A 22773-nucleotide genomic window follows, 5' to 3' on the forward strand; every position below is an offset into this window, starting at 1 on the left:
TCCATCCATCCATCCATTCATCCTTCACCTACATTCCCATTTAAAACATCTGAAAGATACTATCAGCCATAGTTAATATATGGGGGTTGGGGCTGATGCAAAGAACCAGGGGTGAATGAAGACTTGTTTTTTTTTTTATTTTAAATATTTATATTTAATTGCAATATTTACTTAGTGCATTGAATAATTAAAATAACTCATAATAAAAAAAGTTATTGTTGATGACAAGCTATATATGTGAAAAATTTCTTCCGTCTATAAATTAATTAATAATACCTTAATATCCTATCCCCAGGACTCTAATCATTTTCTGAAAGACCTCATAGTAACACAATCTCTTTTCTTGCCAACTCAATTCAGTTCTATTTCAAACACAGAGTAAACAGAGCTTCTCACAAGCTTTCTGCATATTTGTATATTCACACAAAGACGCATCTTTTTTCTCATTAAAGGTGACAGAAAATTCCCCCAGGAAATTCAGTCACATTGTCATAGTCTTTTCATAGAAGGGAACAATGTGTAGGAAACAGATTCACTTGATTTTGATTAATGAACAAAGGAACCTCTTTAACCTGATTCACCTTAGATTACCTTCCCCTGATGAAACTACCAGCTCCTACTAGATTTAAGAAGGCAAATTCCCAACAATTAGGGAAGAGTTCTTGACATTAATAACTTAAGAGGTCTTTCTTGGTCTCTGTTTCTACTTAACCTATTGATGACACCCTCTTGGAAAACCTTTTATTCTGAAGAATTATCTCAGCAATACAGATCACCCCAAATCTTGCCACCTTTATATGTGGCCACCAAACATCCTTTCCTTCATTGGATTTAGTTGAACACATGAGTCTCTAATTTTGGTTCCTAAACTGGGCAAGTCTGGACTTAAAATAGAACCACAAAGTGCTCTCTAATGGAGCCTTACAGATTAGAAGGTGAACAAGACCTTTGTGTGTTGTTTTCAGATTTCCTGAACTACTGTGTAGAGGAGAATAATGTCTAGCTGCTTATCAAATTCTGCATTTTTTAAAATCCTTTAATTTTCTTTATTTTTCTTTTTTGGCTTCTTTGGAACTGGAGATTGGACCCAGGGCTTTGCGAATGTTAGGCAAATGCTTTCCCATTGAGCTATAGCCCAGCCCCAAATTCTGCATTCATATGTGGTGGACGCTCTTACAACTCTAAGGACTTTTTGAGTTGGAGATAAGCCCATGAAATATTTTAAGGTATCATTCATATATGTAGCAAAGAAATCTCATTCACATAATAGCCATTAGAACACTTGGGGGGTGGTGCAGAGAGGAAGAAATTGAGTAGGGATTTGATTTTGTGAAAGTCTATGACCTCCTTTAGAGGAGAGAAATACATAAAATCATCCACCTTCGGTATAATTCACCCTTAGTATAATTAGAGTGTGAACTTCTCATTGAAAAGTCCAAGGATTAGTTACTCGACTAGAAAGAGATCCTCTTTTACAAGTGACCTCTGGAAAGTGGCCAAGAATACTTCCTTGTACTTTAGCACACTCCAGTAAATACATTCGGAATTTATTGATATGGAAGCATTGCACTTAAAACCCATGTGTCCCTGACCAATGTCATAGCAGCCAGAATCAGGGTTACCTTTCAGAAGAAATACAGACAGTAAAGAGGCAGGAGGGAGGGAACTTTGTAGGTTCTGGAAATGTTCTAAATTTGCTCCAGCTACTCACTACATAGTTATATACATAAGTAAAAACTCATTGACCCAGACATTTATGATGTGTACTCTACATGAATGTAATACCTTGATCAAAACAAAATTTAAGTAAAAGCACAATTGTTTGCTGGAGGGTTAGGGGATTGCATTGGGAGGACTTTTTAATAAGAAAAAGAGCACAAGCTGATTGTCATTTCCAAGGTCTAACAAAAGTCTTATGGTCTAATAAGAATTCTATTACAAATGATGTTTTGCAGATGTCCTAAAGATGGGACCCATTAATAACTGCAGGATAATGAAAATGTAATTTAAAATGCTCCATTTTTATTAATGATCTTAAAAAGAAAACTGGCTACCAGTTTGCTACTTGGGAGAACACACACACACACACACACACACACACACACACACACGACATTTGTGTGTGCTAGAGGAGCTGGCTGTGTTGTTTAAACACTGGGGAATTCCCTCCTCCATTTTCATGAAGCATAATCTGCCTTGACATCTTCTAGATTTTGGACTACACATTGTAAACATGGATCTTGCAATTATGTGGACATTAGAACAAAAGTAATATTCATACTTGCTCTAAACAAGCCAGAACTAAATAGCATCTGATGGCGGTTTAATAGAAAAAACAATGCATACACAACGTAGCCAACAAATAATTGAGATGATCCAAACTATCTGAGCTCACTACCATCAGTGGGAAGGCAGGGCTGCATTTCTAAATGGCAGGGGCCTATGAACCTTCTAGAAAACTGCCATATCAATCATCAAGCATTAACGTTGCCTTTCTCCTGAAACATTTTACCCAATCCTAAATATCAATTCTCACCCTAATCTGAAAGTTCACGTATCTTTTTTTTTTTTTTTTTTTACCATTTGTGGCCATATTTGCAGCTCATTTTCATAGCAAATGATAGGATGCATACTAAACATCTTCCCTTACGCTCTATTTAATGTATGCTTTCATTCTCATCAGCCTTAGGTGACTTCCACACTCCCAAGTTCCAGGTTCCCCAGTTCCTGGGTTGCCAGGTCTCCTTAGCAACATTGGGGAATTCATAGCCTCTCCCTGGAGGCCCAAACCTCTGTTTTCAGTCTGAAACTGAGACCTCCTTCTCCCCACACCCAGCTTTATCTTCATCCAACATCTTCAGTATCACGAACTCAAGACTTGGGCCAAAGCAATGACCAAATACATTTTTTCCACCTCCAACAAATCACTTCCTTTTGTTCTTCCTACTTGTCCTGTCCTTGTCCTGCTTACACAGTTCTTAGACAATATTCCGGAGGCTCCTTCTCTTCGCCTACCTGTCTTATTGCTGGGTCTACCCCTCACAGGCAGAGTTACTGCATCAAAGTGCCCATCTCACCACTTCCTTGCTTACAACCTTCCATGGTATCTCATTTCACATGGAATAAGACTCCAACTCTCTAGCTTGGTATTGAAGGCCACCATCTACCAGGAGACTGCAGTCTAATTTTTCCAAATTTAACCTCCAAACCATGCTTTTGCTTTTGCCGTACGTCCAACATGCACCCCAACCTCAAAATATCACCTCAAAAACTGACTTCCTTCAAGCTTGAATGTTCTCTTCTTCTGGGTAAATTTCAAAATCAATTTCAAGTGGAAAAAAAAGCATAATTTTGTGATAAGACATTAGATTTTGGCTTCAGACAATCTGAGTTCAAATCTAAGGGCCACTGCTCTGTGGCCAGCAAGTCTCAGGCAAATTTCTTAGCCTCCCCGAGAGCCTCAGCTTCCTCACATTGATATGAAGACGACAGTGATAGTGTTTATATGTAGTGTTTATATGGCGGGGCTGAGAGGAGGACTAAACAAGTTACAGCACAGAAAGCCCTTTCCAGAAACCTTGGTACTCATCCAGCATTCACATTAGATATCACTACCACCGGTGACATCATTGCCTACTTCAAGAAGATTTTCCTGCCCCACCAACTGCAATTATTGCCTCGTTCCCCTTCTATCTCTATACAACTCTGTCATGACTCTCCTGATATTATTTTTTAGTTTTAAAATATTTTTTTAGTTGTATTGGACACACAAAGTCTTTGTTTATTAATTTATTTTTTTTATGTGGTGCTGAGGATCAAACCCAGTGCCTCACACATGCCGGGCAAGTGCTCTATCACTGAGCTACAGCCCCAGCCCCTCCTGATATTATTTATCATTATCTAACGTGTGATAGTTACTAATAACTGTCTCACTTCACAGGAGAAAAAATATCCCATAAACAGCTGTTATCACAAAACCACATCTTACTCATGAGAAGCACCGACCCAGTGCTTTGCATTATACCCCTCAGTGACACCACCGTGCATTCTTGTTTTCCAAATCTATGTTCACTTAGGTCTATGACCAGGACTGCATGTTAGATTCCTTACTTCCCCACTTGTGTACACTAACATTCCCTAAATCTTGGAGAGTCTACTCTTTCCTTAATACCTTTTATCATCTCACACTCTCTGGCCCAATCAGCATTGCTTTGGTGAATCACTGTTCACAAGTTTGTTATAATTGTTTCTAACTAAAGATTTTTAATCCTTCCAACACTTGTGACCATCCCTGAGAGAACACCAACCACACTGAGATTGTCTGCTGGTCTATCTGTGTTACCAATGAACACCAAGCTTCTTGCACATAGGGATCATGTTTTGTTCAAAGTGGCAGTTTGATGCCTGGTGTGAAGGAGGCTATCAAAAAGCACATGTTGCCAAAACTGATCCACAGGGATACTCTTCATCACCCAATGTCATTTCATTCCATCTCCACACACTTGGGATGAAACTCGGTACTTACAAATGCCCCAAATGTGGATGCAGAGACCACACCAGGTACAGTTCTGAGATTAGATCAAGGGGTTAAGGGTTCCTCAAGGGATTCCAAAGTTCCAATCCAGTAACTTCTGTGGGAGGATACCAGAAGAAGTAGGGAAGGAGTGTCAGTTCCAGGGATTGGATGAGACTGTGAAAAACAATTAATGTGAGATTGTCTCTCTGTAAGGTAGGACATCAGACTAGTCCAAAGATGATTGTGACCTCATCTTCGTGTTCAGGGTTAGCAGCAGTACATGTGCCACCCAGATTCCCCTTCAAGAAGAAAGGACTGATTCCCAGCTCCTGGGAATCCACATGGACATTCCTCTCACCCAAGCTCATTCCCCTTCCTTAGGCAACCCACATTGGTTCATGCAGGGTATAAAGGCCCAGTCCCCTCACTCACTTTGGAGCAAATCTGAAAGCACCCCAATCTCTACTCCTGGAAGGCTGGCAGAGACCTCCACTGAGTCTCCTCGAAGCCCAGCTCCTGTCTCTCTATCCGAATCTCCTTCCCATCCCTATTACACATGCTGATTTCAAGAATGCTTCCTGGTCAGCCTCCTGCTGGCCAAACTCTGTCTTCATCTGCTTTGGAGAGAACATAACCTAGATAGCTAGTAATGAAAATGGGATGGAATTTGGACAGCACACACCATAACCCAGAGTTAGCCCATGGGCCAAGTAATTGTTTTGTGTGGACCTTGCAGGAGTAAAAATTGTGAATTAGCTGTCAACATTTTATATATATATATGGTAAAAAAGGTGAAGCTCTGGCAACAAAGGGCCAGTACTTGCACCTTGAATGCTAGTGTTAAGGGACTATATTCCACTTAAGTGGTTCTCACACTTTCTGTGCTACAGTCTACAGCCCCTGCCAGTCTCCCACATTCATTTCTTTACCTGCCCAGCCCTGAGGGCCATTTGGGTTGATGAGTCCCGACTGATTCCTGAATTCTGGTTTCCAACCTGAAGACGTGCTACTTCCTTGATCAGCCTACCTACCACTCCCCTTAGCTAAACACCTCTTATCTGGCTTTCCCACAAAAATATGGGCTGGCACTTCATTATCATCTCCTGATAGCTCTCCCCAAAGATGCCTTAGGTTGGTGAGTCCAGCAGTTGTTCAAACATGCTTGCTAAGTTTACAAAATTTAAGCAGAAGAGCCCATCACCACTTTTGATAACCAAGAGTAAGGTCTACTCCTTTAGAATATTCTAAAGGAGACTCTGGGTGACTTTTTGGATGTGGAAAGATGTTTTCCTGATATACAGTAATAAACTGAACCCTCCTTTCTAGAAGAGGGCACTGGCAGCGTGTTTTCAAGGTTTGTGGATGAACACAGCCTGTTGGAGTGGTTTAAAAACCAGAGGCAATCAATAGCCATGTTACAGGACTCATTTACTTTTGGGAAGTCCCCAGGAGCAAATCTCTGGAGAACTCAGCAATGCAGAGCAGGTCTTGGTTTTGTTGCCCATGTGCAGGTAAATGGCTTAAGTAATTGCTGTCCTTGGGCAGTCAGTCAAAATGCAAAGCTGAGACGATAAAAGGGCAAGTGCTCCCACAGAGAAAAAAATTATAAAGTATTGTTAGATAGAATAATATATGACTGCTGACATTTCACCTTTTATTATTATAGCAATTCTTTAAGAAAGAAATGTAGTTAAGGTTGTCAGAATTTCATTTTAACCCCCTCTTTGAGGCTGTTAAAAATTCACTCATGCTGAAACTTGCCTTTCAGGTTCTCAGCCAGATATGTGCTTTGTTTTCAATCCGTTGTTCGCTAATGGAATGCAAAATGTAATTCAGGGGAAAAGGTTTTTCCAAGCATCTTTCTCCACACTGCTTCCTATTGCAATTCCCTTTTCCTTACCTGCCCCAAACCCTGCCAAAAAGTTAGTGGTAACAACAAAAACAACCCCCAAAGATACACTTGACTGAGAGAGGATTAAAGGCTTTTGGCAGTGCTTATAAAAATAGCTTCAGCAATAAGCAATACTCAACAAGTAGGGATCTGCTCAGCCACTCATACTGAAGGCAACTGCAGTCTGGCAATGGTGTAAGTGTCCCTATGGGATGCAGTAGAATCAACAGGTATTTTTGGAGCTCTTTCTGCATAGGTATGAAGTAGAGATGACAATCTGGTAGGAAGGAGGAACCAGAGACATTGTCCATAGGCTACATTTGCAGAGCAAGTCCACTGATTTTGCTTATTCTGTGCTCTTGGTACTCACCCCATGTCCCTTCCCAAAAGCCATCTCCCAATGACTACACTTAGAGAAAGGGGGAAAAGCCAAAGGTTCATTGTTCAGCTACTATGTCTGTGCAGAATGCTAGGCACTTTATAATGATAAGACACCACGAGGCTGTCAAGAGATGTGAGACCCCAAGTCCCTACTCTCCTGCTAAAACATGTGTATCTACCTGCACATAAATGGCTTCAGAAACTCCGATGCCTGCTTTTCTTATCTTGAACTACGGCAGCTGTCCAGCTAGACAATTTGTGCAGATCAGCATATGAGATATCACCGTATATAATAGAGTATTTACTTTTGTAGACATCCTGCCAGCACTTTGATAGACATGTTAGATCTTGCATGTGCCATCCTCATTACAGAAGTCCTGGAACCTGGGAAAATGCTATAATTAGCCTTTTATTATTATAAGCATTTCTGTAATACTTTCCTTTTGAAAACTGCTGAACGACCAACTCTGTACATCTCACAAGAAATCGGATAGGTCAATGCTTGGTAGTTTTGTTTGGTGGTTCTGAATCCTCAGGCCCAGGGTTCAAAGAAATCAAGGGTTATGCAGCTGGTTCGGGCTTACGACCAACACAGCTGTTCTGTTTGTAACCATCTTCTCAGCCCGATGCCCAGCTGCTGCCTAGTCCTTGCCCTGAATATGTATACATATGCATATATATATTTTATTTTTAAACTGTTGGAATTAAGAAAATTATAGCAAGAATATTGGCCCCAATTTTCCATTTTTAGCATGAAGAATGCACAACCTGGGCTTTTGCCAAATACTGTTGGGATGATTTTGGCAGATCTGAGACAGCCTAGCAGACAATTTCCCTCAGCTGGTAGCAAAGCAAAGATGAATCTTTTGGGGGGGCTATTGTGCTCAGGCTGCATTTGTGGCAGCAAAGAGGGAAGGTGTGTCTTAAACAGTGTTCAGGGGTCTTGTCCCACTGGACAGAGGAAGCAGAGGGGTAGGTGGGCAGATCAATGGAGAAAGCTGCTGAATCCTGGGAAGGGTCTGTGGAGGTCAGTGGGGCTGCCCAGGAAAATGCTTAATGGCAGAAAATGAAAAGGATGAGGGGTGTTGGCTTCTCCATATGGAATATTTAGTCAATGTTTCACAAAATGGTGGTAGAGTCAAATGCATAAAGTGATAAGTATAGCTCAGCTTTGGGAAAGATCTTGTGGACAGATGTCTGTTTCTTTTTGGAGTCAAGCTCTTTTGACTACCATTCCTGAGTAATGCTATAATTTCATATTTGGGGCAACAGAAATGCTTGTCTTCCCACAAAAAGTCACTTTATAAAATACCTCTAATACTCGTTGATGAATCTGGAGGGGTGATTCCTTGTTAAAATTGGTTTTTAAACTAGCAGCTTCACGTTTCCATAATATGTATGCAATGATTGCTCGAAATATTTTATTTTTAAACTTATATTAAGTCCTATTAATAATATTGGTGCCAGTACCAAGAAAGACAATTGTCTCAATTTAGAACATATTTATGAACTAGGTGTCCCTTTCCATTCTAATTCCAAACTTCATTTGTTTCTAATCTATTTGCTCCTTTTTAAGCTGATTGGGTGAACTGGTTGAATTCCCAGTTTCAAAACCCAGACTTCTTTTCTCTTCTGCTCTCATTTTCCCCAGATACATTTGCATCATCATTATCATCATCATGGATATTATTTGAGCACTCTTCTGTGTGCCAAGCATTGTCCTGAGAATTTCACAGGTGCTAACTTCCTCTTCATAGAATTAATGGGAATTACCATGACCCTTATTTTAGAGATGTGGATACTGGGACCCAGGAAGGTTAAATAAGTCACCCAGGAGCAGCCATGTTGGAATTTGCACACACGCAGTCTGGCTTCAAAGCCTTGCTCCCGCCTCCCCCCTTCATGGTGAGGATCCTGCTTAGTATGTTGCCATATCCAGAGCACTTTTAAGTGCATCTTTTCATTTGATTCTTAAAACTACACATAAGGTTTTGTTTAAATGGGAAAACTCCATTTTATTTCCTCCAAGTCTGGGGAAAATATTTAATATTTTATTATTGTTGAATTTATTGTGAACCTGGCTATTTTTTTCCAGATAAAAAAATCCTACATTGAACTGAGAATTAATTTTAGATTCAATCTAAAGTAACACCATGGACTTTTATTTAAGTAAAATTAAATTCAACTGTAAATCATCCTCAAATCAGTATCCATGGCTTCTTTTTTCCTGTTATAAAGCAAAGTTCTACATTTCTCAAGGGCTGTGCTGAACTCAGCAGAAACAGGGAATGTATTTAAATATGTCTTAAGTTATAGCTGACTGCATTTCAAAAATCAAATATTTTAGTCTTTACATATTTATAGTTATATGAGTAACATTTGTACTTTTATGTTTAGATTTATTTATACCAGGCTAAATTCCAGGAAGGTTTTTCATAGATTTGGAACATATTCTGCTTAGAATTCATGTTTACCTCTATTCTCCTTTCTTGATATGGAGAATAAGTAGTTCATTTTATTTTTTTATTATCCCTACTTATATCCACACAGTATTTTAAAAGGACACATATGATAATGTGGCCTAATAAATATAAATGCTAAATTTCTTATTGAACCAATGTGGTTTCTTTTTGTGCTTACTCACTTGCAGTCTCTAATTTATTGCTCTCAACTTTTGAAATATTATCATTAAATAATTTATTGTGTTCCTTTTTTTTTTTTTTTTTTGCAGAAAAACAACTGGACTTAATTCCATGGGAATGCATACTATACAGATAACCACCATTTCGACATGACTACTTACAATAACTTTCTCTGAACTACTCACTTGTCATGAAAAGGGTCCCACCTGGTAATAGTTACATATATGTCTGTTGAACAATTAACCTCTCACAAAAGTATCTTACGGAAGTTGGGGCTTAAGTTCAGCTTTGTGGACTGTAGATATCTGCACAAATGAGTTCTAGAGCACGTGGGAGCCATCAGTGGGTTATAATACATTCTACTTATTAACCTAGGTGAATGACATAGATCAAGAAAGTGTTCCAGAAGCAGGCAGCTACATTTCATCTTTGCATATTCTGACCAAAGAAAATAAATACCTGCTGTTTTGAGCAGCGGGGCACTTTGCTGGAATGCTGATAGATGGCTGAGATCATGAACGGTAGTCATGTTTTCTTAGGGTGGCAGGAAGACCCCATGAAGTGAGATCCTACAGCCTGCCGAGGAACCAAGGCTTTCAGACTACGAAAAGAACTTAATGATATAGGAGGCAGATCCCATGTGTCCAAACATAAATCCCACTTCCATTTCTGCTAATGGCCCTTTTAATTCTTAAGAGTCAAGTTTTAGAAAAAAGGTGCTTTGAAATTGAGCATTCACCACATCTCTGTTTTAGAAAGTGAGAGGGCTAGAATACACTGAACTACCAACTTGTGATTTTTACATTTGTTATGTTGGTTACTACAACAATGATCTTCAATAGGTATTTTTATATTTCCATAAGACAGAAGAAGATGATGAGGCTCAAAGAAATTAAATAGTTCACTGAAAATCACCTTGGATGTGCAGTAAAGCCAGATTTGGACTTAGGTATGTGAGATTCAGTGCCTTTTTTACTTACTGCCTTCTTGAGATAAAAGGGTATTTGTCTGGGGGATTTATGGTAAGTGCTAGAAGCTTCCATATGGCTTCCCAAAGCACAGACACTATGAAAGAAAAATTTGCCAGCATGAAAATCTGTACTTTTTTGAGCTGAAGAGGGAAAAAGAATTTGATTTGTTCCTAAACTTGGGGTCTTGTGCCCGTGGCCTGATTGATGGGTATTTCCTAACTTGCTGATGGAATTTGTTCCTGATCCTACCTGTCCACCCCCTCAGCAGCACAGAATGAATATGGACTATATTTTACTCAAGTTCCTCCTGAAGCAGTGGTTTTATCTGTTCAAAAGCAGTTTCACAAAAGACAATTCAAAACCTTCCCAGAAGTAATTCTGGATTCAAAAATGCTAGAACAGGTCTTTCAGACAGGTAAAAGCATAAAACAATGAAACATCATTAAACAGGACCACAGCGTTCAGCAAGGCACTTCCTGACTTACAGATCTCACATGGTAGTTTAAATATGTTTTTGTGGTTTAGTGCAACAAAGGAAACACAACTTTTCTGGAAGCCATTAGTAATTGCTATCACTCCTCACCTAATTTCTACCCTTTCCCGGCAGCGGGGAAAACCTCAACTTACCAAACAGGGGACTCTGTATGTAAGTTCTTTGGTATTTCTAAACATGTGCTTAGATTTTCAGCCAGTGTTATGTGCTTCCCTAAAGAGAGAAGAAATAAGCTGGAACTCTCTAGTAATTTATTATTGGTATAGGTGTCCCATCTGCAAGGACCATAAAATTCATCATGTAGCTGAATTTCAGAAAGATAGTAACCACAAGTGAGGCAGCTATTGCAAAAACTCACTCTCAGATATCCACATGCAAAAGAATGAAGTCGGAACCCTTTCTCATACCACTCAGGAGAACACCTACATGTAAGAGCAAAAACTATAAAACAGTTAGAAGAAAGTAGAGGAGAAAATTTTCACAACCTTGGGTTATGCCAAGCCTTTTTAGAAATGACACCAAATGTATAGAAAATGAAGACAATACGAATAAATTTGATTCATCAAAATTAAAAACTTTTGTGCTTCAGTGGGGACTTCTAAGAAAGTGAAAAGACAACTCACAGAAGAATATGTTTTGCAAATTGTATATCTCATATAAGATAAAGAACTCATACAAATACTTAAAGAGCTCTTTTTTAAAAAAATATTTTTTCTAATTGTTGATGGGCTTTTATTTTATCTATTTATATGTAGTGCTGAGGATCAAACCCAGTGCCTCGCACATGCTAGGCAAGTGCTCTACCACTGAGCTACTAAAAAACTCTTACAACTCAATTATGATAAGACAGATAGCCCAACTGGAAATGAGCAAAGGAAATAAGTAGACATTTCTTCAAAGATGGAATACAAATGGACCATAAGCACACAAAAAAGTTCAACATCTCACCATGAGTGATATGCAAATTGAAACCATAACGAGATACCATTTTTTACACCCACGAAGATGGCTATCATCAAAAAGACAGATAAAAACAAGTATTGGCAAGGTTGTGGAGAAATTGGAACCCTCACACACTGCTGATGGGAATGTAAATGGTGCAGCTGTTTTGGGAAACAGTCTGGCACTTCCTTAAAAGTTAAATGTAAAGTTAACATATGTCCCAGCAATTTCATGTGTAGGTATATGCTCAAAAGAAATGAAAATATCTGTCCACACAAAGATACATACCCAAATATTTGTAGCAGTATTATTTGCAATAGCCCTAAAGCAGAACAATCCCCAAATCTGCCTAAACATTATATGATTTCATTTATGAGAAATGTCCAGAATAGGCAAATCTATAGAGATACAAAACAGATTAGTGGTCAACTGAAATGGTGGGGGAAGAAATTGGTGATGACTGCTGTAGATTTCTTTTTGGGATGATGAAAATGTCAAGTTTGATTAAGATGATGGTGGTGGTGGTGGTATAACTCTGTGAATATACTAAAAACCATTGAATTGCACACTTTATACTTTAAATGAAGGAGCAGTATGGTATATGAAGAATATCTTCATAAAGTATGTGTGTGTGTATTTTTAAAACATCACTGTGGACATTGGTTCACTATAGACTTTGGTTCTCAATCATGGATGCCCCTTAAAATCATCTGGAAATTTCTACAGTCCCAGTGCCTGTCCCATACCCTAGACCAATGACATCAGACTCCCTGTGGTGTGGGTAGGACCCAGACACCAGTGTCTTCTTTGCCTAGGTGACTCCAACATTCAGCCTCATTGAGGGGTAAAATGTCACAGCACTCCCTTCTCTCCATGGGCGTTTCTGCTTTGTGTCCCATTAGATGACATCTGTGAAGTGAGCTGCCATGTCAAACCCTTGCCAGGAGTTCTCACTGTGATGCTAATCTGGACTTTTGGGGTTACATCAGAGGAGAAGCCAATACTTACGAGAAGGCACTGAGTGTCTTTGGAGGACACCCTGCTTCACCCCTGCACTTGAACCTCCGCTTTCCTTTTCTGACAGGTAAACTGTGTGTTTATATTTCTATGGCTTTTACTTTGGAATCCTTGTAGGAGAGTATTCAAAAGGCATTCTAAAATAAAATGCATGGAACTAAAGCATTTACCTAATTATTTGAGTAGTTTTCACTTTGATTTTCTATCTTAAACTCCACCACTATTTACTGCCTCCCATGATTTCCTTCCTAATCCAAAAGCCAGGAGCCAGAGCAGCAATAGAACTCAACATAGAGATGGTCACTTCAATTCAGTAAGCTCACCAGTTAAATATTTTAAAATATCAAAATATCATTAAATATCATTAAAATATCAAAAATATCATTAAAAATCAGCCATAATCCATTTTTAAACAAGGGGAATAAAACTTCATGAATCAAGGAAAAAAAGACAGCATTTTGGAAGATTATGAACACTTAGGTTTTCAAAAGAAAAAGTTGAGGATTACTTAAAAATAAATACCCCAGTACTAGGTTTTCAAAAAAAGAGGTTGAGGATTATTTCAAAATAGACACCCAGAGTAGCCCATTCAAGCAATTTACACTCTCGGGTGTGCTTGTGTGCTTATATAACTTGGCCATATGGCTGCTTCAAGTTTCAGAAACCAGACCCACAACATAAAATCCATCAGCCATCAACAGGTACATAGAAACATCCCTCTGTCTCTTCTGCTTTTTCATCCTTTAGCACATAACATTGTGTAATTCAAGAAAACTTATATTCCTTATAGCTACAGTAATTTTTATTAGTGTCATTCACAATCAGGCTGGCCCCTGCAAGAATGCACATTTCAGCACCTTTAACAAGTCCCCTTTTTCACAGAATTGACCCCTCCTTATCTGGGGTGACCATTCTGTTTTCAGAGAGGAAGTGGAACACATCTAGTTTGAACAAACCAGTTGCTGATGAGACCAGCCTATACTACACAGAGAAATTTCTCTACTGCTAGCACCAGACCAAAGAATTCTCAGAAAAGGAAAAAAAAAAAAGGTGGGGGCAGGGGTCTCTTGAAAATAGAAAGGAGACCAGAAGAGTGGAGGGATGGAGGAGGAAGAAGGGGAGGGAAAGGAGAAATGCAGGGGAAGGATACTGATCAAATTAAATTGTTATATCATATGCATTTATGAATATGTAACAATGAATCCCACTATTATGTAGTTATAATGCACGGATTCAAAATGTCAAAAACTCCTCTCTAGTGGTGAAGATGTTGTATTTATTTGTAGCTTCTCTAGAAAAATAAAAATGTACAATAAAGTAATAATTCAAAGCTCAAAAGTATCCTCTATTTTGTAATATAACAGCTTACATAGCAATGGAGGGGATGATGTTGAGTAAGAAGACTGAAAATATGTAGTGATAAACACCAGGAATTAACTGTTTTTTTCCTTTAGATGGGTTGAGGGAGGGCAAGGAAGCATGAAACAGGGAAAACATAGGCAATCAAAATTTTGGATCATTAAAAAAAAATGATCCAAAAATTGGCAAATATAATTTTGTCAATGTTATGCTTTCCTCAGTCTTCCTGAAACCTACAATGGTGGCAGAAGTGACCAATTAGAGGTTATGACTCCTTTCATCAACTGGTAGATACACTGGAAAGAAATGTATTACCCAGAGGGCAGGACTGGTGACATCGATTGTCTACCAGAGCAAAATGAAATTGCAAAGCCCTTTGCTGAGACATTATTAAGAATTGCAAGATGGCGACAGCAAAGCTTTAAACAAAGCACAAAACCCTTCTGAGGTTGTGGCCCAGTGTGACTGCCCAGGTCACAGTCCATGACCCTGGCCCTGTCAAGAGGTAAGAAATGGGAAAGAACTATGTGCAACCTATACACCCATTGCTTGTCTTCTAGCTAGTTTAGCTTTTCTTGGCAGAATGCACACATCTACAGACTTTTCCTACTGGAAAACAGCCTAGGAATAATCTTGTGTCACTTTCTCATTTATAGAAATCAACACCAGAAAAACTAAATGACTTGTCTGAGACCATGAGTTGAATGACCAAGCCAGAATGAAGTCTTGTGTCTCCTGACTCCGACACTATCATTTCTGCCCCATTCTACCACGCTGCTGGTCTCCAGCTGAGATCTAAACAGTCAGGAAATAGTAACGACCCAGAGAAGGGGGAGGGGTGGAGTAGGAAGTTACTTCATCAGAACTTCCCTTTCAACTCTTCTGTTCCAAGAATAAAATGCAGCTCGAAAAATCAGTTTTCAAATTCATTTCCTGAGTCAACATTTCCAAGTCCCAGGGTAAAGACATCATATGACAGCTTCAAACCATGAAGCAAGTCACCTTTGCTGGGAGCTCATTTGAGCCCTAGGAGTTAATGATCATTGGCCAAGGTGGTTATTAGTGGAAGGTTATGAGGTAACACGTTAGTAAACTAATCACTGTTCCTGCACAAATATTTAAAATAATTCCAAGATAATTTGAACTTCAACACTGAGCTAGCCAAACACATTTGTAATCTGAACCCAAGGTTCTAATAAGTTACTGCCTTTTGGATGTCCTTCAGTTGAGGGACATTTTTAGAAAGATTAACACTTGAGTGAAAACAAAGACTGGCATTTTCAATCTAAACATTATGCCTAGACTTTGCTTTATATGAAACCAAATGCTTCTATCTTTCTAACTCAGCTATGTGTGCAAATTTATCACATCAAACATCTTCTGCAAGGACACAGTCATTGAAAGGTACTGTACACATTAAATATAAATGAAACTTTAGAAGCTTATGAAACACTGAAGCAGAGGAGGAAAGACTTCAAGGTAGACTGGCAACAGCTCACTGCAATGAATAAAACACCACACAGGCAAAGACAGTGACAACTCTGTCCAAACAAGGCTTGGCACCATGAGCTGTAGGGCTAGAGAATCTCCAGTTTGAATCCTAGGTCCACTTATATTTCATTTCTGTAAACTTTAGCTAATCCCTATGCAAAATATGGTGAACACTAAAGCTAGATGGCCAGCCCAGATGCTTTCTAGATGTCTCTGTAAACTCTGAAATCTGTGGTTCACACACCTTTAATTTTACTACATATGACCCCCTCCCCCAATGTTCACTGAGGGGGAGGGGGGCGATGTGTGGTAAAATTAGTTTTGCAAGTCCAACATTTTTCACAACTTTATGCTCTGTAGGTAGCAATAAGGAAAAACAAAATATTCTCTGGCTCAGATAAATTTTGGCATAATTACAGGTCTGGTGTTTGGAAAATGAGAGCCAGGTGAAAATGGTGCAGAGACATGAATAACCCAAAGTGTCTGAGGCTATAGCACTTACATCTCATTAACCGCCAATTACTGTATTCATAATTTAACACAAAAAGGAAAAACACAAACGGGCTTAAAAAAATTTCTCTTTTATCTAGACTTCAGTTTACACTTGGCCTCTAAAGGCAGGATTAATGCAATGGGTTGAGAAAGGGAATAGTTAGATTGAGCAATAAAAACACTTTTGATAACATGCGGGGCTATAAAAATGGCTTGGCTCAAGCTATTAGCCAAAGATAAATAATGCCTTGCAGGAGGAAAAGAAACAGCTTTTTCTGGATCATAAGGTCTGGTATGTTTTTAAAGACCTGGCTTTCACTGAAAATGCAACATACCCATTTAAAGAGACATTTCTGAAACTCATGATTTCATGACATTTTTGCATCCAAAATCTCGTCTCTGTACTAGAAAGGCCATGTTCAAGAGTTTTGTCAAAATATAGAAAGCAAAATGGTCTTTTAGCTATTTATTTGGTTGCTTCATTATTAATGTTGCTCTTCTTACTAATTCTATTTTATTATTGTTATTCTTCTAACCACTGCTACCAGAAATGCTGCTACTCCCAGCGTTGCCCTATTTAACCAATTTTTGTCTAGCCTCCTAATGAGAACACAGTTTTAACTTCTACTGTGCTTATTGAATTTCTGAATTCCAGTGAATAACACTTTATGACTTGGCCCCCTCTTGTGGGCTGGCTCTCTCCAGGGAGGCTGATTTGTTCTGCATCAGTGTGGTCCATGGATCAGAAACTTCAATATCATTTTGGAATTTATTTTCAGTGTCAATTCCTGGGACCCAAGCCAGACCTACAGAATCAGGAGTTCTGGGGGGTTAGGGACTCACCTAAGATTCTGATGCTCAAATATGAGAAGCTCTGCCCAACACAAGAAGTCATCTGGCTGCTGGAGAAGAGGGCAAGGAGGGTTGGGAGAGGAAGCACACATGAGCAGGCGTTACCTGGTCTGCTGAGGGCAGGCTGCCGAAGCTAAAGAGAAGCAAGCAAATTCTCAGACAGGTTAAGTCAAGAAGGAAGTCAAATCTGGGTCAGGGTTTCAGGCAAGAGAGCCTCTTCCCTTCCTGCATGTGGTTATGGGAGCTCCTGTCCACACTCCAGGCTGTCATAGGGGGGGGGGGGGGCTTTACCAGAACTTTCCCTAGTTATTGTCTCTTTCGCCTGCTGAATGTTGAAAATTGAAAGACTCCTTATTTTCCATCAATGCAGACATGTCAGATGGAATAAGCTACTGTTTCTAAATTAGTGTGTCATAAATTAGTATCTAAATTAGTATGATATCTGTGCATTTCAGGGTACTGTTCATCCCTTCTCACCCAGTCAAGCTCTCAAATGACTCTTATTACACTGTCACGTTGGAGAACTGCTCTTCTCCTTTTTTTGGCCTGACTGGACAGTTTGGGATGAAGTTTAAAAATACATTCTCCAAACCTCCTTTGTTCTTCCTCTTCTTCTTTTTTTTTTTTTTGGAATAATATGTTACTCAGCAACAAAAGTAGATATTGAAAGAAAATACACACACATATACATTTGCATTGAAGAAGATAAAAATTTCCTGTATTCCTATCACCCACTTTGATAAATATTATATAACAACATGTACTATTTAAGTAAAATTAGGATGTAAAATGATAACAGACTGTCTATTAAAAATACCATAATTTATCTTATTTATCATTTATTAATCACTTATCATTAAACCCCTAGAAGCTCTTCTCCAGGTTTTAAGTTTTATAAAGAATAAAATAAAAAACAATTCTGTACGAAAACACCTTTGTGCTCATCCCTGATGGCCAAATGACTTTAATGGTCAGCTCTTTAGAAATGGAATTTCTGGGTCAAAAATTATGCCTTCTTTTGAAGTATCTGACACACATTGCTAAATGTTCCCTTCTGAGAGAGAGCACCAGGTTAGAATCTCAGCAGGTGGTAAATTGGCAAAGCCACATTGAAGGTAACTTGACACCAGAGGAAGAAAAATGAATAACCTAGAGTGACTTCAAATAAGGAAATAGTCACAACAGAAAAAGTTTAGAAATGATGTAAATATATATTAATCTAGGAATGAAGAAATGAATATCATATAGCAGTTAAAATGTATAAACTAAAGATACATATATATCCACATAGATCTCTCTCAAACACATAAATGTATTATGTTGAATGAAAAAAATCTTAGTAAAAGCAAATATAGAAAATGGAATAATTAGTATAGAATTTTAAAAAATTATAGTTGGTGTTCATATACATAGGGAAGTACAAAACCACAAACAGAAGTATTCTATATACTTTAACATAGAGGTTAATGTCTGGAAAATGAGACTGCAGGAGAGGTTAGGAATTCTAGCTGCATCCATATAATTTATTTTATTAGCAAACATTTTTGAAGCAAAAAAGGTAAAATGTTGAAACTTGTCAAATCTAGGGTGCAGTTCTCAAAGATGTGGCTGAGGACTTCCATGGAGATCCAAGATTATTATAGGATGTCCATGAGGTCAAAATAATTTTCATAATAGTAATAAGACATTTTTGTCCCAACTGTGCTGACATTTGCACAGCTGGTAAAATTAATACTGGGTAAATCTGTGGCACAGATCAAGGCAGTGGTACCACTTGTATGAGCCATCATTGCATTCTTCACACCATACGCTTGCACTAAAAATATGAAATACACTAGTTTCACTTAAAAATGTCCTTGATAAAGCAGTAAAATGAAATCTCAGCCCTCAAGCACTTTTTTTTTTAATATTCTGACTGCCAAAAGGGCAAGGGTGCATATTACACTGCTGTGCAGAAGTAATAATGAAGCAAGATGGCGGCCTGGAGGGAGACACTTGTGAGACTGTCAATTGTGAGCTGAGTTATTGGCTTTCTTCATTGATGATCTTTTTTTTTTTTTTTTTTCTTGAAAAGAGCCAGTGAGAGTTAAACTGTGGTTATTCAGACTCGGGTGTTTGGCTGACTTTTTTTCAAAAGTGATAGAAGAGTCTGTCACTTCAACAAAACCAACTGGCAGTTTTCTCTGCCAGTGATAGAATTTATGCTTTCAAATGCAAATTAGAATTCTAGAAAACTTACATGCACCCCTGTGGACTGGATAGATTCTCAATAATGAAAGACTTTTCTGAGATCAGAGGAGATGTAATAATAGAATTTCAAATTTTGTAAAATCAATTATTTCTACAACTGAAAGATCCACATGACTCAGTAAACCAATATTTCCAATCAATGCATGATGTCACAAAATCATTAAAAAGTCCACTGGAAGTATAAATAAATGTATTTTAATGTAGTAGTATGAACAGTTCAGTGAAATGGTTTCAGATTCCATATTGCAACTACTCTTTCAGAAACTACCACTTGTTGAGTTTTGGTGTAGTATCAAAGCAGAATTTTCACAGAAAAATCTGTAAAAGATTCTTACCTTTTCTAACTACGTAATCATTTGAGAATTGTTTTCCTTCCTTTATTTACATCACAAAATAGCATATCAGAAAGTAGTGGATGCAGAATCAGATATAAGAAACTATTTGGTTTCTAAGGCTACATATTAAAAAGATATTCATAATTTTAAAACAATGCTCCACTTTTCAATTTTTTCTTTTTGCTTTGGAAAATTTAGATAGTTTTGTAAAAACATTTATGGCAACATGTAAAGAATCTATTATTGTTATTTTAAGTGAATTAAATATTTTTTAATATTTCTCTTTTAATTTCTAATGTGGTAAATATTAGAAACAATAATAACATTTTGTTGGGGTTCTCAATAATTTTTAAGTGTGAGACTGAAGTTGATAAATGATGCTCTAAAGAGATAGATAGCAGATTCTCTTTTATTATATCTTCACTTTTCTTTATGTGTATAACTAAAAATAAAAGAGTGATACAACCTGCCAGTGACATATGAGCATATTCATAAATCTGTATCTTTACCATATCTAAGAAACAATCATTAAAGGAAAAAAAATACAACCTTGGGAAGCTAAGGGTAAGAAATGTTATGTAATGATTTTAATTTTCATTATGTGATTTTGAATGATGTTACCTGTTTACTAGTGACTTGTGTGTGTGTTATTCTTTTCATTCATTTATTTATTTGTTTGTTCAACATATATTTGTTGAGCACTTGGTATATGCCATGTTTGCTTCTAGCTGTATCTGTAATACAGCAATGAGCAAATCATATGTCTACTGCAGGACCTGGCTCACTAACATGGGCCTATTTTCTCTTTCTATCAAGTTTTTTTGTAACATGGTCATGCTTATTTGTGTTCACCTGGTCTACAGTGCTTTTGAGCTACCAGAGCAGAGCCGAGTAGTTTCATTTCAGAGTGCAAGGTCAAAGTATTTACTATTTGTCTTTTACAGAAAAAGTTTACTAGTCTTTGGTCTCCTATCTTCTATGGGAACACTTATCTTTTTCCTACATATTGGTAATACAGATTTGTAATATTAAAGAAATTATGTCCTGAAGATGTTTTCCTGTTTCATTTACAGACTCTTCATTTTATTCATGTTTTTCATTGTATAGAATCTATGTAGCAACTTGATCAAATCTTCTACTCTATTTGGTCCTTTTTCGGAGCACTGAGTATTCCAGTAATTCATTGGCTATTTCTGTGTTCTGTTTACTCCCATGTAAATTTTAACATTACTTTGTCATATTAATGAAAGAATATCTCGGTGTTTCATTACTTTGTTACATTAAATTGTAAATTGTTGTATTACTTTTGGGGAGCATTTAGATTTTCAAAATATTAATTCTTCTTGTCAATGAACACATATAAGGCGTGTTTCCCTGTCATATCTTTTTTTGAGGTCATTTCAGAAATTTCCTTTTGTTTATTCCTGATTATTTTCTCTTTTAGGGTTGCTAATGTGATGTGTGTTTTTTCCTCTTTGTTTTCTAATTGGTTGTAGGTCATAAGCACACTGACTTCAGTAAGTAGATGACAAGACTGAGCTCTTGAAACTTGGCTTTTTTCCCCAGTTGATTCTCTTAAGTTTTCAATTTAGATAAATGGGGATCTTCTTGACCTCTCTTTTTAAAAAAATTACTTATTTATTTTAATTAGGTATATATCTTCACCTCTCTTTTTAATCATTTCATCCAATACTTCCCCTTGACATCCTATTTACTAGACTCTGTAGAAAAATAATCATCAACTTATACTCATTTTTTTGTTTCTTAGTTTGAAATTTCTCTCTCTAAATACACACACACATATTATTTTACAATGTAGGGGATATTTAACATTTTTTTAAAATGAGAGAGAGTTTTTTAATATTTATTTTTTAGTTTTCGGTGGACACACATTTTAATTTTTTTATTTGTATGTGGTGCTGAGGATCGAACCTACCACCCCGAGCATGCCAGGCAAGCGCGCTACCGCTTGAGCCACATCCCCAGCCCTTAGCATTTCTTCAAATAAACATTCTTAATCATTGTAAGTTATTAGCCTTCTATGTATATTTTGTCAGGAGTCCTAAGTAGTGTGTAGTAAAGTCAAGTACTCTGGGGCATTTGTAGAGATGACAGAAAACTTCTCATTTAACTTATTAATTAGATGATTATAGACACAGATTTATTTCAGAGTAAATTTTTTTTCAAGAGCCTGCTTTATTCTCACGATTTGTTTTTGTTCTTAACGTTTGCTGGATTACACTTGCTGGCATTTTACTTGGGATTTTTCACCCTATGAGTATATTCATAGGAATTTGGTGTAATCTTTGTTAGAACTGTCCTGTACTATAAAAGAAAAATAATTTGGAATGGTCATGTCTTTTTTCCACCCCTAGAATTGTTCACTGCTGTTAAGGTGATAAATTTATTAAAGTTATTAAGTCACCAGAAGGGTAAATAATATTTAGATAATGAGAATGAAATATGGTCTAAATTTATCCCATTAAATAATGTGGAGAAAAATATCAGGATCATGTAATTAAGAATAACAATTAGAGTCAAATTGAGATTTCTTTGCAAATGGGGGCAACAGTGAGGCACCCTCCACACCTCCTAATAACAACGTGTAGGTCAAGGAACAAGGTTCTCCTGCAAGCACTGAACTAATTACATTAGCATTTCTCCTAGGTCTATGAGAACAGCCATTGGACTGAGACCAACTACAGAGCTTAATCCATAATATTAACACATCCGAAGAAAGAAAAGGTCAACTCTTGGAGCATGGCCACTTTAGATAAACTGGGCTCAGAGAAAACAAACTTTGGCAGTGGGTGTTGGGCACTGCCCACAGGAAGGAAACAGGGCCCAAGAGTCATAAGCATCCAGTTATGATAAATGTGTCCTCTACTGGTGGCACAGGCATTTCCCCAGGCCTCACCATGACCTCGAGAAATGTTCCTCGAGGTCATGACCTTTTGCTGATTCTATGCACACCCTCAACTTTCTGATTATGTATTCAGCAATCTGCTGATCCTAGGAAAGGTTGTGGAGGGGCCTACATCCACAGATTGCTAGTCTGCTGGAAACATCACCCTTCTGTTTTCATGCAAGATTCATTCTCACACATAACCTCTAAGATGCACTGAAACTGTGCATCTTTCC

At 37.7% G+C, this 22773-nt stretch overlaps 1 protein-coding gene across 5 annotated transcripts in view; it reads right to left on the reverse strand.

Annotated features, from left to right (window-relative positions):
- Thrb (thyroid hormone receptor beta) overlaps positions 1 to 22773 on the reverse strand; it is a 369387-nt gene that overhangs the window by 264122 nt on the left and 82492 nt on the right. The window contains exon 1 of one of the 5 annotated variants that reach the window (XM_076842935.1): positions 4526 to 4544. The exons of the other annotated variants lie outside the window; for them this stretch is intronic. The gene's annotated coding sequence lies outside the window, so the exon portion shown is untranslated. Of the gene's footprint in view, positions 1 to 4525; positions 4545 to 22773 lie in introns of those variants that run through there. 5 annotated transcript variants of the gene reach the window in all.

The sequence above is a fragment of the Callospermophilus lateralis genome, chromosome 1 (genome assembly GCF_048772815.1).
Source record: "Callospermophilus lateralis isolate mCalLat2 chromosome 1, mCalLat2.hap1, whole genome shotgun sequence".
Classification (NCBI taxonomy): domain Eukaryota; kingdom Metazoa; phylum Chordata; class Mammalia; order Rodentia; family Sciuridae; genus Callospermophilus; species Callospermophilus lateralis.